The following is a 12271-nucleotide window of genomic DNA, read 5'->3' as shown; positions in this document are numbered from 1 at the left end:
TGTCTTGACGGGCTCGATGATTCCAAGTGACACCGGCACACATCCAAGGTAATCATCCACTTGAAGGCGGTAGACGAAATGGCAATCCAGGTACTTGGTGTGCCGCAAGAAACGTTGTGGTGCAAAGGTGCAGCGGTGGGCTCGAACACGAAAATGTTGCCGGGAAGCGACATGGGAGATGGGACGCACGCGGCAGAGGCTAGCGGCAACACACGTCCATGGCCCCGGCCAGAATGAGCAGGACGATGAGGAGGGAAGGGCGCAGGCACACCATGGAGGCCGGTGGTGCCATGGCCACGTGGGTCAGGCGAGCTCGCAGTCTCCAGGCGGAGGAGATGGTCGGCAGCGGCCTACTGGTCGCCGGCAGGACGGCTGGAGTCGAGGAAGAGAGAGGCCAAGGCGCGGGGGTGCTCTGGGAGGAGAAGGAAGAGGAGAGGCGGCGCGGGAGGTCCAGCGCGGCGCGGGAGAGACAGCGGCGGTTGCGCTAGGCGGCGGAGCGAGGCGCTGCTAGCATGGAGCGGTCGGGAGGAGGACGAGGGAAAAGTGACGAGGGCACGGTGCTGCTCGGCGGCTTGGACTCCGCCTGCCGGAAACAGCAGGGAGCTCCTGCTCCCGCCGAAGACGGCGACGGGAGGACGAGGAGAGAGGAACGCAGGGGCCATGGGGCGGCTGCGCGCTTGCGGGAGCGAAGCGACGGGCGCGCGCGCGTGTGGAGAGGCTCGGGGTCGCGCGCGGGGTGGCCCTCCTGGAGGTCACCGACGGCGGTGGGTGGCGATCGGGAGGAGGACGAGAGGAAGATGGGATCGGGGCAAGTGAGGGTCTCCTGGCAGCGCGAGGGAAGAATGAGAGGGAGAAGGGAGTCGGGCTCCCTGGTGTCTAGGGTTAGCAGCGTTAGGTGGGCTTGGGGCCGGCCCAGTAGAAAGGAGGGGTTAGCTGGGCTTGCTGGATTGGGCTCTCCCTCTCCTCTCTTTCTTCTTTAAACGAAAAGAAAATAGAGAGAGAGGAAAAAGAAGGGGTTTTAGGGAAAAGAGTTTGAGCAGGAGGACAATTTTCCTAGACTCATAAAAATAAACATGACCACAGAAAAATAGAAGTGGCAAGATTGTAGGAATTAAATTCAAATTCATTTGAATATAATTCAAATGGTTTTGAATTGGGACTAGGTTCGGTGTGGCCAAAAATGTTCGGGTTTTGGTGGAGCTCCGGAATATGATGAAAGAATATATGGCAAAGTTGAAGACCAAGAATTAAGATAACAACGACATTGAGATATTCTACAAGTGTGTTTATGGGTGAATCCAAAATATTGGAATACTTAATATAGCTCCCTAATATCGGGAGGATATGTTATAAAGAGAATCACCACGTGAATTCCCTCGGTTTAAATGGATCGAAGATCCATACGGTTTATTTAGTTGAGTTAAGAAAAGAAATGACATGATGGCTTGATGACATGATGCAATGCACACGAGGCAAAGATGAATGCAACAGACGAAACAAAACACACAACGAAACCCGGAAACCCTGGAAGGCATCTGCAGCTCCGGTCTTGGGGCGTTACACCGACCGCCACTCATAAGGAAGACAATCAATAAATAAATCATGCTCCGACTTTGTTACATAACGGTTCACCATACGTGCATGCTACAGGAATCACAAACCTCAACACAAGTATTTCTATTGATCCACAACTACCCACTAGCATGACTCTAATATCACCATCTTTATATCGCAAAACTATTGCAAGGAACCAAACATATCATATTCAGTGATCTACAAGTTTATGTAGGATTTTATGACTAACCATGTGAATGACCAGTTTCTGTCATCTCTCTAAATAGATATAAGTGAAGCACGAGAGTTTAAATCTTTCTACAAAAGATATTCCCACACTCTAACAAATATAAGTGAAGCAAAAGAGCATTCTACAAATGGCGGTTTTCTATGTAAAGAGAAACAGGCAATCCAAACTTCAAATGATATAAGCGAAGCACATGAAGCATTCTATAAAGCCATACTCAAAAGATATAAGTGAAGTGCATAGAGAATTCTATAAATCAACCAAGGACTATCTCATACCAGCATGGTGCATAAAATAAAAGTGAAAACTAAATGCGAAAGACGCTCCAAGATTGCACATATCTCATGAACGAAACGAATCCGAAAACATACCGATATTGTTGAAGAAAGAGGGGATGCCTTCCGGGGCACCCCCAAGCTTAGACGCTTGAGTCTCCTTGAATATTTACTTGGGATGCCTCGGGCATCCCCAAGCTTTAGCTCTTGCGTCTCTTCCTTCTTCTCACATCAAGACCTTCTCGATCATCGAACACTTCATCCACACAAAACTTCAACAGAAAACTCGGTAAGATCTGTTAGTATAATGAAGCAAATAACTACTCTAAGTACTGTTGCAAACCAATTCATATTTTGTTTTTGCATTGTGTCTACTGTAATATCATTTTTTCATGGCTTAATCCACTGATATGAATCAATAGTTTCATCAAAACAAGCAAACTATGCATCAAAAACAGAATCTGTCTAAAACAGAACAATCTGTAATAATATGAACATTCACCATACTTCTGATACTTGAAAAATTCTACCAAAATTAGAAAAAATAAACAATTTGCATAGGAAGACAGTGCAAAAAGAATCAAACAATTTGACGTTCTAGCAAAAAAATGTAAAATCGCGCACTACAGCCAAAATTTCTGCCCTGCACCGTACAAGCCATCAAGCAAATGTAAACATCCTAAAGGCAAACCTTGGCACATTATTTTTATTTCTAAACTTTATAAAAGCACACAACAGAAATAAATGACTCTCTAAAACTTCCAGGTTGTCTCCCTGGCAGCGCTTTCTTTAAAGCCATTAAGCTAGGCATATAGTGCTCAAGTAATGAATCCACCCAGATCCCAAGGTATATCAAAGCCAATTTTAATTAACAATGATTTGTAATTTAGTAGTGAGCACAAAGTAACATATATCATACAGCAACGAAGTCTAACTCTCTTCCTGTTTGGGATATTACTACTGGGCATAAACCGGCCTATCTGGGCCGGGTTAACTTCATCAGTAGTTAAGTATGTTAAAGCCCATGAAGGTAGAAGAGGGCTTAAAGCCCATGATCGGTTTAAGGCCTGTAGCCATAAACCGGCGTCGGTATGAAAACTTGTATTGTAAGTTAGGAATAAGTAGAGACCAAACCGAACACGTATATGAGCCGGTGTTGGGACTCTATAAACCGACGGGAGTCACCCATGTATATAAGGGGACGACCCGGCGGCGGTTCAAGGACAACAGACAATAACTCGAGACTTAGGCGAAGATTGTTTGCTCCCTAGTCATCGAAACCCCATCAATTCCATCACAACTAGACGTAGGCTTTTACCTTCATCGAAGGGGCTGAACTAGTATAAACTCTCTTGCGTCCCTGTGTCCGCTTTAACCCCTTCAAGCTAACCCGTTACGATGGCTCCACGACTAAGTCCTTTCACGAGGACATCTGCCGTGACAAAACCACGACAGTTGGCGCCCACCGTGGGGCTATCGCACGATGGTTTCAAGTTCTTGGAGGGCCGCTTTGAAGGACTCGAGGGCTACGTTGTGGGCCGGATGACTAAGAGTCGTCGCGGCAAGCTCTACATCGATGATGCAGGCTGGGGCCCCGAGGCCGGCTCAGTTGAGTACGGGTACCGGGTCCCCTTTGGTGGCATACACATTTTCATCGGCAAGATCGGTGAACCGGGCCCTGAGCCGGACATCTGCACCGACCTCGTCGAAACGGCTCAGCGTGCGCGATCCGCTCGGGTTAAACCGACCATGAAGCATGCCTTCATGGGAGTCATCCATGGAGGAAGTTATGAGGATGGATCGGAATATCGCGGCGAGACCGTCGTTTATTCCGACGACGAGTCATCAACCGGACAAACCGAATCTCTATATCAGCTACAAGATGGCCGGATTGGGGGCTGTTCCGATGGCGACAGTATCCCGGACCCCTCTGATCTACCCAACCGAGTTGGAATATTCATGGCCGGCACACAAGCAGCGCTTCATTCTTCGACCGCTGCGCCAATAACCTCCGGTTCAGTAGCGGCGACAGCTGCCGGGGCAGGAAGCTCTGCATGCCCGCCGACTCAAGTTCTATCAGATCTATTTGATGCATTGGCTGTGCTTATGGCAGAAGCTAATCCGGCGGATCAGGAAGTCCACAACGCGGAGATTGCAAAGGTGAAGGAACAGATCACCCAGGCCAAGGCGGACCTGGCAGCTGAGAATGCCAGGATGACCACGGAGCAGGCCACTTTAGACGCACAAGCCTACAGGCTCATGTTGGACCAGAACGCGTCACATGAAGTCATGAAGAGGAAGTATCGATCCCGTTTGCCTTCGGTTTTCGAGGCCAGAGACCTTTTCAACACCCCAGGAGCAGGAACCAGTAATCCGCTGGAGGGAAACCAGCCGGAAGCTCCGGGGACCAGCGCGCTGGTTCAGCCCCGTCTGATGAATCTGCCTCGTCAAAACACTGTCATACCTCAGGCTGTTTCAACACCTCCGGGTCACTACTCCAACCCAATGGACAATCTCGTTGCCGCTGCTGCACGGCTGGAGGCCATTCCAATTGAAGGTGACTCGCCGCAGGCGGTAGAGACGCGACGGGTCAAGGAGCTTCTTAGGACAGCTTTGGTCCAACAGGAAGCATACTCGTATAGCCGCGACCGGATCCACTCGACCCCTCGTCCAAGCCGGAGCTATAGCAGGCGTATGGATGAGCCAGCAGTGTCAAGTAATGAACGACATGGAGCACCCCGCGGCAAAAACCCGGCGGGTGGTGCTGATAATGCTCAGGAAGTGGTGGACCGGGCCCGAGCGCGCAGGGAAGCCGAGTTAGCCGCACAGTATCAGGCTCGGCAGCTTACGCCGGTTCGTCCAACTATCTCGGTCAAACCCGGTGCTACTTCTAGTTCTTTGGGGGTGCCTTGCCTTGTCCCCGCTTTACGCAATGTGCGCTTACCCAAGGATTTCAAGGGCCCGCGCAAGGTACCAAATTACACGGCGGATCAACCCCCAGAGACATGGGTGGAGAGCTATGAGATGGCCATGGAGATACTTGATGTGGATGATGCGGCATGTGCGAAGTACTTCACCATGATGCTTGAAGGAACGGCCCACACTTGGTTAAAAAGCTTACCGGCCAATTCTATCAATTCATGGGCCCAATTACGAGCCCGGTTTATCAGTAACTTCAAGGATACATGTAAGCAGCCTATGTCGATAGTGCACTTAGCTGCTTGTGTCCAGGAGGAAGGATAATCGACGACTCATTGGGTGCGCCGGGTCTCGCAGGTTCTGCATTCATCAGACCGCATCAACGCTGACACCACGGTTATAACCCTAGAAGGCAATTGCCGGTTTGGGCCCCTAAAGCTGAAGTTAGGACGGATGAAGCGCCATTGCACTGACATGGGGACCCTCATGGCTGCCTTGGTAAAGTATGCTGATTCTGATAGTACCAAGGATCCCGTGTCTGATGATGACAAGACAGGGAAGGGAAAGAAGAACAGCAACTCCAAAGGTCAGCAGCATCACTCGGCAGGTAACGGTAGTGGAGGCAAGCGTAAAGCGGATGGCAACATGGACTTCGTGGCTAATACCAACGCACAGGACAAGGGTCAGCGACGCAAGGGTAAACCGCCGAATCGCAGTGGAGCGCCTAACCCTAACCCGGACCGCTTAAATTATCTATTGAACCGGCCCTGTCCAAAGCATGGGACGAAGGAGGTGCCAGCAAACCACCTTTGGAAGGATTGCTTCATTATGCAAGAGTTCAAGAATTCTAATGCTTTCCGGTAGGATCACGGCTCCGGCGGTGGCTCAGGATCCGGGCCGGGTTACGGTGGAGGAAATTCCGGTTCAGGATTTAATGGTAATCCGGGCGGACATAACAATCAAAATAATCAGAACAACCAGGGTGGTTACAACCAGCAGTAGCAACAGTCAGGTTACCAGAGCAACCCAAAGCAGTTGAATAGTGGGCAGTACCATGTCTTCACCACTAGCTTGGACAAGCGATACCGGAAGGTTCAGAGGCGGGCAGTCAACTCTGTTGAACCGGCCGTGCCCCGTTATCTACGTTGGTCTGAACAGCCAATCATATGGAGCAGAGAGGATCACCCTCCCCAGGTTGATAATCCAGGTCAGTTGGCTCTGGTGGTGGCGCCTCAGGTGGGAGGTTACAAGTTCACCAAGGTGCTCATGGATGGAGGGAGCAGCATTAATATCTTGTACTATGAGACCTTCCGTCGTATGGGACTAACAGATAAAAATCTCAAACCGTCCAATATGGTGTTCCACGGTGTGGTACCTGGCAAGTCAGCATATCCTGTTGGTAAGATAGCTCTGGAAGTGGCCTTTGGAGATGATCATGATTCCAGGTCGGAAACATTGACGTTTGAAGTGGTGAAAATCCAAAGTCCATATCACGCCCTGTTTGGGCGATCGGCCTACGCCAAGTTTATGGCACGGCCCTGTTATGTGTATTTGCAGCTCAAGATGCCGGGTCACAAGGGGAAAATAACGGTTCACGGAAGCCATAAAATCACTTTGGAGTGCGAGGAAGGAGATGCGGCCTACGCAGAGTCGGTTTGTGCCACCGAGGAGCTGAAGTATTATAAGGACAATGTTGATCCGGCGGACATCACTCCATTAAAGAGGCCAACTACGGAGCACGATCCGGCCCTGAAGTTCAAATCGGCAGCAGAAACTAAGCTTGTTGACTTCGTACCTGGTGATTCATCCAAGCAGTTCAGCATCAGTGCCAACTTGGATCCAAAATAGGAAAGCGCGCTCATCGAGTTCATCCGTGAGAATCGGGACATTTTTGCATGGAAGCCCTCTGACATGCCAGGTGTACCGAGGCAACTCGCTGAGCACACCCTTAATGTGGATCCTAAATACAAACCGGTGAAACAGTTCCTCCGTCGGTTTAACGAAGAAAGACGCAAGGCGATTGGAGAAGAGGTAGCCAGGCTCTTAGCAGCTGGCTTTATTGTTGAAGTTTTTCACCCTGAGTGGCTTGCCAATCCGGTGCTGGTCCTTAAGAAAAAACGACACCTGGCGCATGTGTGTGGATTACACAGATCTTAATAAGGCTTGTCCAGCAGATCCTTTTGCCCTCCCCCGTATTGATCAAATTATTGATGCTACGGCGGGTTGTGAGCGTTTAAGTTTTTTGGATGCATATTCTGGCTATCATCAGATCAAAATGGCAGTTAAGGACCAGGAGAAGATGGCATTCATAACTCCCTTTGAAGCCTTCTGCTATGTGTCTATGCCCTTTGGGCTCAAGAGTGCCCAGGCAACTTATCAACGGTGTGTACAAAATTGTCTTCACAAGCAGATTGGCCGTAATGTACATGCTTACGTGGATGATATCGTGGTTAAGTCCAGGGAGAAGGAGACTCTGGTTGACGACTTGAAGGAAACCTTTGATAACCTGTGGACGTATTGATGCTTAATCCGGCCAAGTGTGTCTTTGGTGTACCGGCAGGTAAGTTATTGGGTTTTCTAGTGTCCAACAGGGGAATTGAGGCTAATCCGGAGAAGATCACAGCCATCACCTCCCTGGCTAAACCGAAGTGTATCAATGATGTTCAACGCCTGGCAGGCCGGATTGCCGTGTTAAGCCGGTTTATCAGCCGCCTTGGTGAGAAGGCAATCCCTTTGTATCAGATGTTGAAGAAGACGGATCAATTCGTCTGGAGTTCTGCTGCTGATGAAGCATTTGAGGACTTAAAGCGGCAATTGGCCAATCCGCCTGTGCTCGCCGCTCCCATTGACAAGGAGCCGTTACTGCTATATGTTGCTGCTAATGCTCGTGTGGTCAGTGTGGCTATTGTGGTGGAGCAAAAAGAGGCAGGCAAGGAGCATCCGGTTCAACGTCCGGTTTATTATATCAGCGAGGTACTCATTGAGTCCAAGCAAAGGTATCCGCATTGGCAGAAGCTGGTATATGGAGTTTTTATGGCAAGCCGAAAGCTTAAGCAATACTTCCAAGGGCACCCCATTACGGTGGTCAGTTCTGCTCCCTTGGGGGATATCATCCAGAACCGGGAAGCAACTGGCCGGATTGCCAAGTGGGCTATAGAGCTTGGGCCGCACGGGTTGAAATATGTGCCTCGGACGGCGGTTAACTCTCAAGCACTTGTTGATTTCATCAATGATTGGACGGAACTGCAAGCACCTGAAGAAAGGCCGGATCACACATATTGGACCATCCATTTTGACGGATCCAGGCAATTGGAAGGCTCGGGGGCTGGAGTCGTATTAACTTCCCCACGAGGTGATAAGTTTTGTTACGTTCTCCGCTTAATGTTCCCTTGTACTAACAATGCAGCTGAGTATGAAGCCTTGCTCCATGGTCTCCGGATGGCTAAGGAGATGAATCTAAGTCGAGTTAAGTGCTTCGGTGACTCGGACCTCGTGGCTTAACAAGTGTCTGGCACTTGGGATTCCAAGGACCCACTCATGGCAGCGTATCGTCGTGAGGTGGATATTGTTGCAGGTCACTTTAAAGGCTATCAGGTGGACCACGTGGACCGACGGAAGAATGAAGCGGCGGATGCTTTAAGCCGGCTGGGCTCTCAGCGCAAACCGGTCCCGCCCAATGTTTTTCTGGATGTGCTGCACAACCCGTCGGTCTAGCTCCCTGGTGAAGCAGATTTGGCTATTCCTGATCCGGAGGCTCAATTGGTGGCAGCTCTTCATGTCATTCCGGATTGGACGCTTCCTTACCTGGCGTACATAAACCGGGGCAAGTTACCAGAGGATGAGACTCTGGCCCGACAGATAATCCAGCGGTCCAAATCCATGACTATTGTCAATGGCGAGTTGCATCATTGCAGTGTATCAGGGGCGTTTCAACGCTGTGTGTCTCCTGAAGAAGGCTATAAAATTTTGTGTGAGATCCACGAAGGAGATTGTGGTCACCATGCCGGTTCAAAATCTTTGGTGGCTAAAGCGTTCCGCCATGGCTTCTATTGGTTAACTGCTCATGCTAATGCGGAAGATCTGGTCAGACGATGTGACGGTTGCCAAAAGTTTTCAAGACGTGCTCATGTGCCGGCTCAAGAATTGAGAATGATTCCAATTACTTGGCCGTTTGCGACTTGGGGGCTGGATATGGTTGGGCCTTTCAAAAGGTCCAAAGATAATAAGACCCACCTCCTGGTGGCAGTTGACAAGTTTACAAAGTGGGTGGAGGCAGAACCTGTTAGCAAGTGTGATGCGGCCATGGCAGTTCAGTTCATCAAAAAAGTGATTTTCCGATTTGGCTTTCCACACAGTATCATCACAGATAATGGTACCAATTTGTCTAAGGGTGCCATGAAGGAGTTCTGCGAACGGGAGCACATCCGGCTTGACGTTTCATCCGTAGCGCACCCACAGTCAAATGGTCAAGCAGAAAGGGCTAATCAAGAGATCTTGAGAGGCATCAAGCCCCGGCTTATGGTTCCTTTGCAGAGAACACTGGGTTGTTGGGTAGAAGAGTTACCATCTGTGTTATGGAGCATCAATACCACACCCAACAGATCGACAGGATATACACCATTCTTCATGGTCTATGGAGCGGAGGCGGTTCTCCCCAGTGATATTCGTCATGACTCACCTCGTGTGGCGGCTTATGTTGAAGCGGACAACGAGACAGCACGGCAAGACGCTTTGGACCTGTTGGATGAAGAACGTGACATAGCAGCCGCCCGCTCGGCGATTTACCAACAGGATCTTCGTCGTTATCACAGTCGCCGAGTCAGAACCAGAACCTTTTAGGAAGGAGATTTGGTGCTTCGGCTCATCCAAGATCAGACTGATATGCATAAGCTATCCCCACCTTGGGAGGGACCTTTTGTGGTCAGCAAGAATCTGCACAATGGGTCATACTATCTGATCGATATTCGAGAGCATAAAGACTCACGTACATCAGAGGAGGAGACCAACAGGCCGTGGAACATAGCTCATCTTTGGCCTTACTATACCTGAGCCATTGGCTCTACTTATGTACATATTACGATGATGTATATATTATGATTAATATAATAAACCGGAACCTCAGCTAAAGCGGGGTATCTGTTCTTTTACATCATGTGTGGTTACACGGAGTGGTTCTAAAACGGCCTCCGGTTTACCCCTTGAGTTAGCTTTTCAAAGCATCATGTAATATCACTTGGGGGCTTGGTCGTATCCGAACCAATGCAACACCTTTGATAGGCGAAAGCCACCAGATCACTTGGGGACATGGTCAAGTCTGAACCAGTCACGCCTCTTGATCGGCCTAAGGCCACAGAATCACTTGGGGGCTTGGTCGAACCCGAACCATTGCCACGCCTCTTGATCGGCATAAATGCCACGGTTTCATTTGGGGACCTGGCTGACTTGAACCATAGCTACACCTATCGGGAGCTTGGTCATGTCCGACCATGGTAACGCCATCTGATCGGCTCAAATAAGCCTCCTTTTGCAAACGGATTTATCATTGCCTTTGCTTCTCAATTTTCTTTGATAGATATTTCTTTGTTTTTGTTGAATTTTTTAAACCAACAAAGTTTTAAACCGGTTCAAATTGTCAATTGACGGAACATGGTCCATTTTTAATCCAGAGACTATTTGCCCGGTTTGATTTTTTATAAACATCCTATTACAGAGTAACACGGTATTTTATTATAACCTGGCATGGTTTACATGGTAAACCGACATTATATATATATATACATGAGCTGCTATCTCCTCCCACAGTGTGGGTTTATAAACCTCCGCTTCAAGACTGGCCAAGCCAACTTCATGCCCAACGATGGCAGGTATTATGTATCCCAAAGATTTGATCATATGCTTAAATTTCAGATATTTTGATTTCATATATGCAGACATCATACTACGCCTGATGGTACAACCGCGGTGGCACTTTAAGATTTATTGTATTGCAGAAAATACTTTGGAAAGTGCATCACCCAAAGGAAGAACAAGTTGCAGTAATTATGCACGAAGGCATATCAAAGTCAAGAGTATCGTCTAGCCTATTACAAGGCAACACGGTGCCCAAAATAAGATCATTGTTTTTTCACAAAGGAGAAGCAGTTTAAACCGGCTTCCGGTTCAAGCTTGGTCACCAGCCTGGCCTGATGGTTGTGGGTCATCCCGCGCCGCTTTAACTTCAGCTTCTCTACCCAGCGGCTGGAAATCAACAGTTGTCCAGTCGATTCCCATTAATGCTTGAAAGACAGCTTCATCATGGATCAGCAACGGCGGTTCAATATCGGGAGCGTAAGTATGCTTACGGATTGGAGGGATAAGATTTTCTGCTTCAGGAATTGGTGCAACTACTCGCTTGTTTTGGTTGTCATATTGGGCTTGATATTGAGACAAGTCTGCTTCTTCAACCAATTGACAAGCTAGCGGACGCACCTCCCGGTTTATTGCTTGCAGATCCGCTTCACTAAACTCTGACCCGTCTTCCTTCAAGCTGGGATAGCCTTGAGCCGCTTCAACAGGATCAAAATCCGGCACCCAAGCTTTTGCCCGGATTAAGGAATTGATCGCACCGGTTCGAGCAGCAGATTTCTTCAGCTCTTCAACCCGGGCAGGAAGCATTGACAGTCTCTTCAGAGTGTCCTGAATCAAGGTGGGCACCGGATTGTTGTGGGATGCAGCAGAGATGATCCGCTGTGCACCAGTGTACAGTTGTTCAGTCAATGTGTAGGTGGCTTTCAATTTCTTCCGCACATCTGACCCCAAGTGACCAATGCGTGTCCCTGCAATATTACAAAAGGTTAACAAACCGGCAGCTCTATAAGACGGCCGAATCAATCCAGAAATCAAACCAGCTTACCAAAGATAGCAGCGGTCATGGCATGCACTTGCCGCTTTATGCTGGTCAGTTCTTCCACCAGCGGTTTCAATGCAGCCTCGGCATCTTCTGCTCGTTTGGTTAAAGCGGATTTTTCAGTGGCCCAATCCGCCCGCTTCTTCTTGAAGCCCTCCTTAAGCTGTTCCATGGCATTTAAAGCGCTGGTTAATTCCTCTTTTGCTTTGGAGGTTTCAGCTTGTTGGGACTTCAGATTTTCTTGGAGATCGGCGACTTGGTTTTCTTTTGTCTTCAGCTCAGCCTGCATACAGACAGTTATATGATTCAGCAAGCAGTGCAAGAATTGAAGCACCAACCACATAACAAGTTATGCACTTGGCGCTTGGGGGCTAATGCCTATTTGATCTT

Source organism: Triticum urartu, chromosome 2 (assembly GCF_003073215.2).
Source record: "Triticum urartu cultivar G1812 chromosome 2, Tu2.1, whole genome shotgun sequence".
NCBI lineage: Eukaryota > Viridiplantae > Streptophyta > Magnoliopsida > Poales > Poaceae > Triticum > Triticum urartu.
This window is presented reverse-complemented; position numbering follows the sequence as displayed.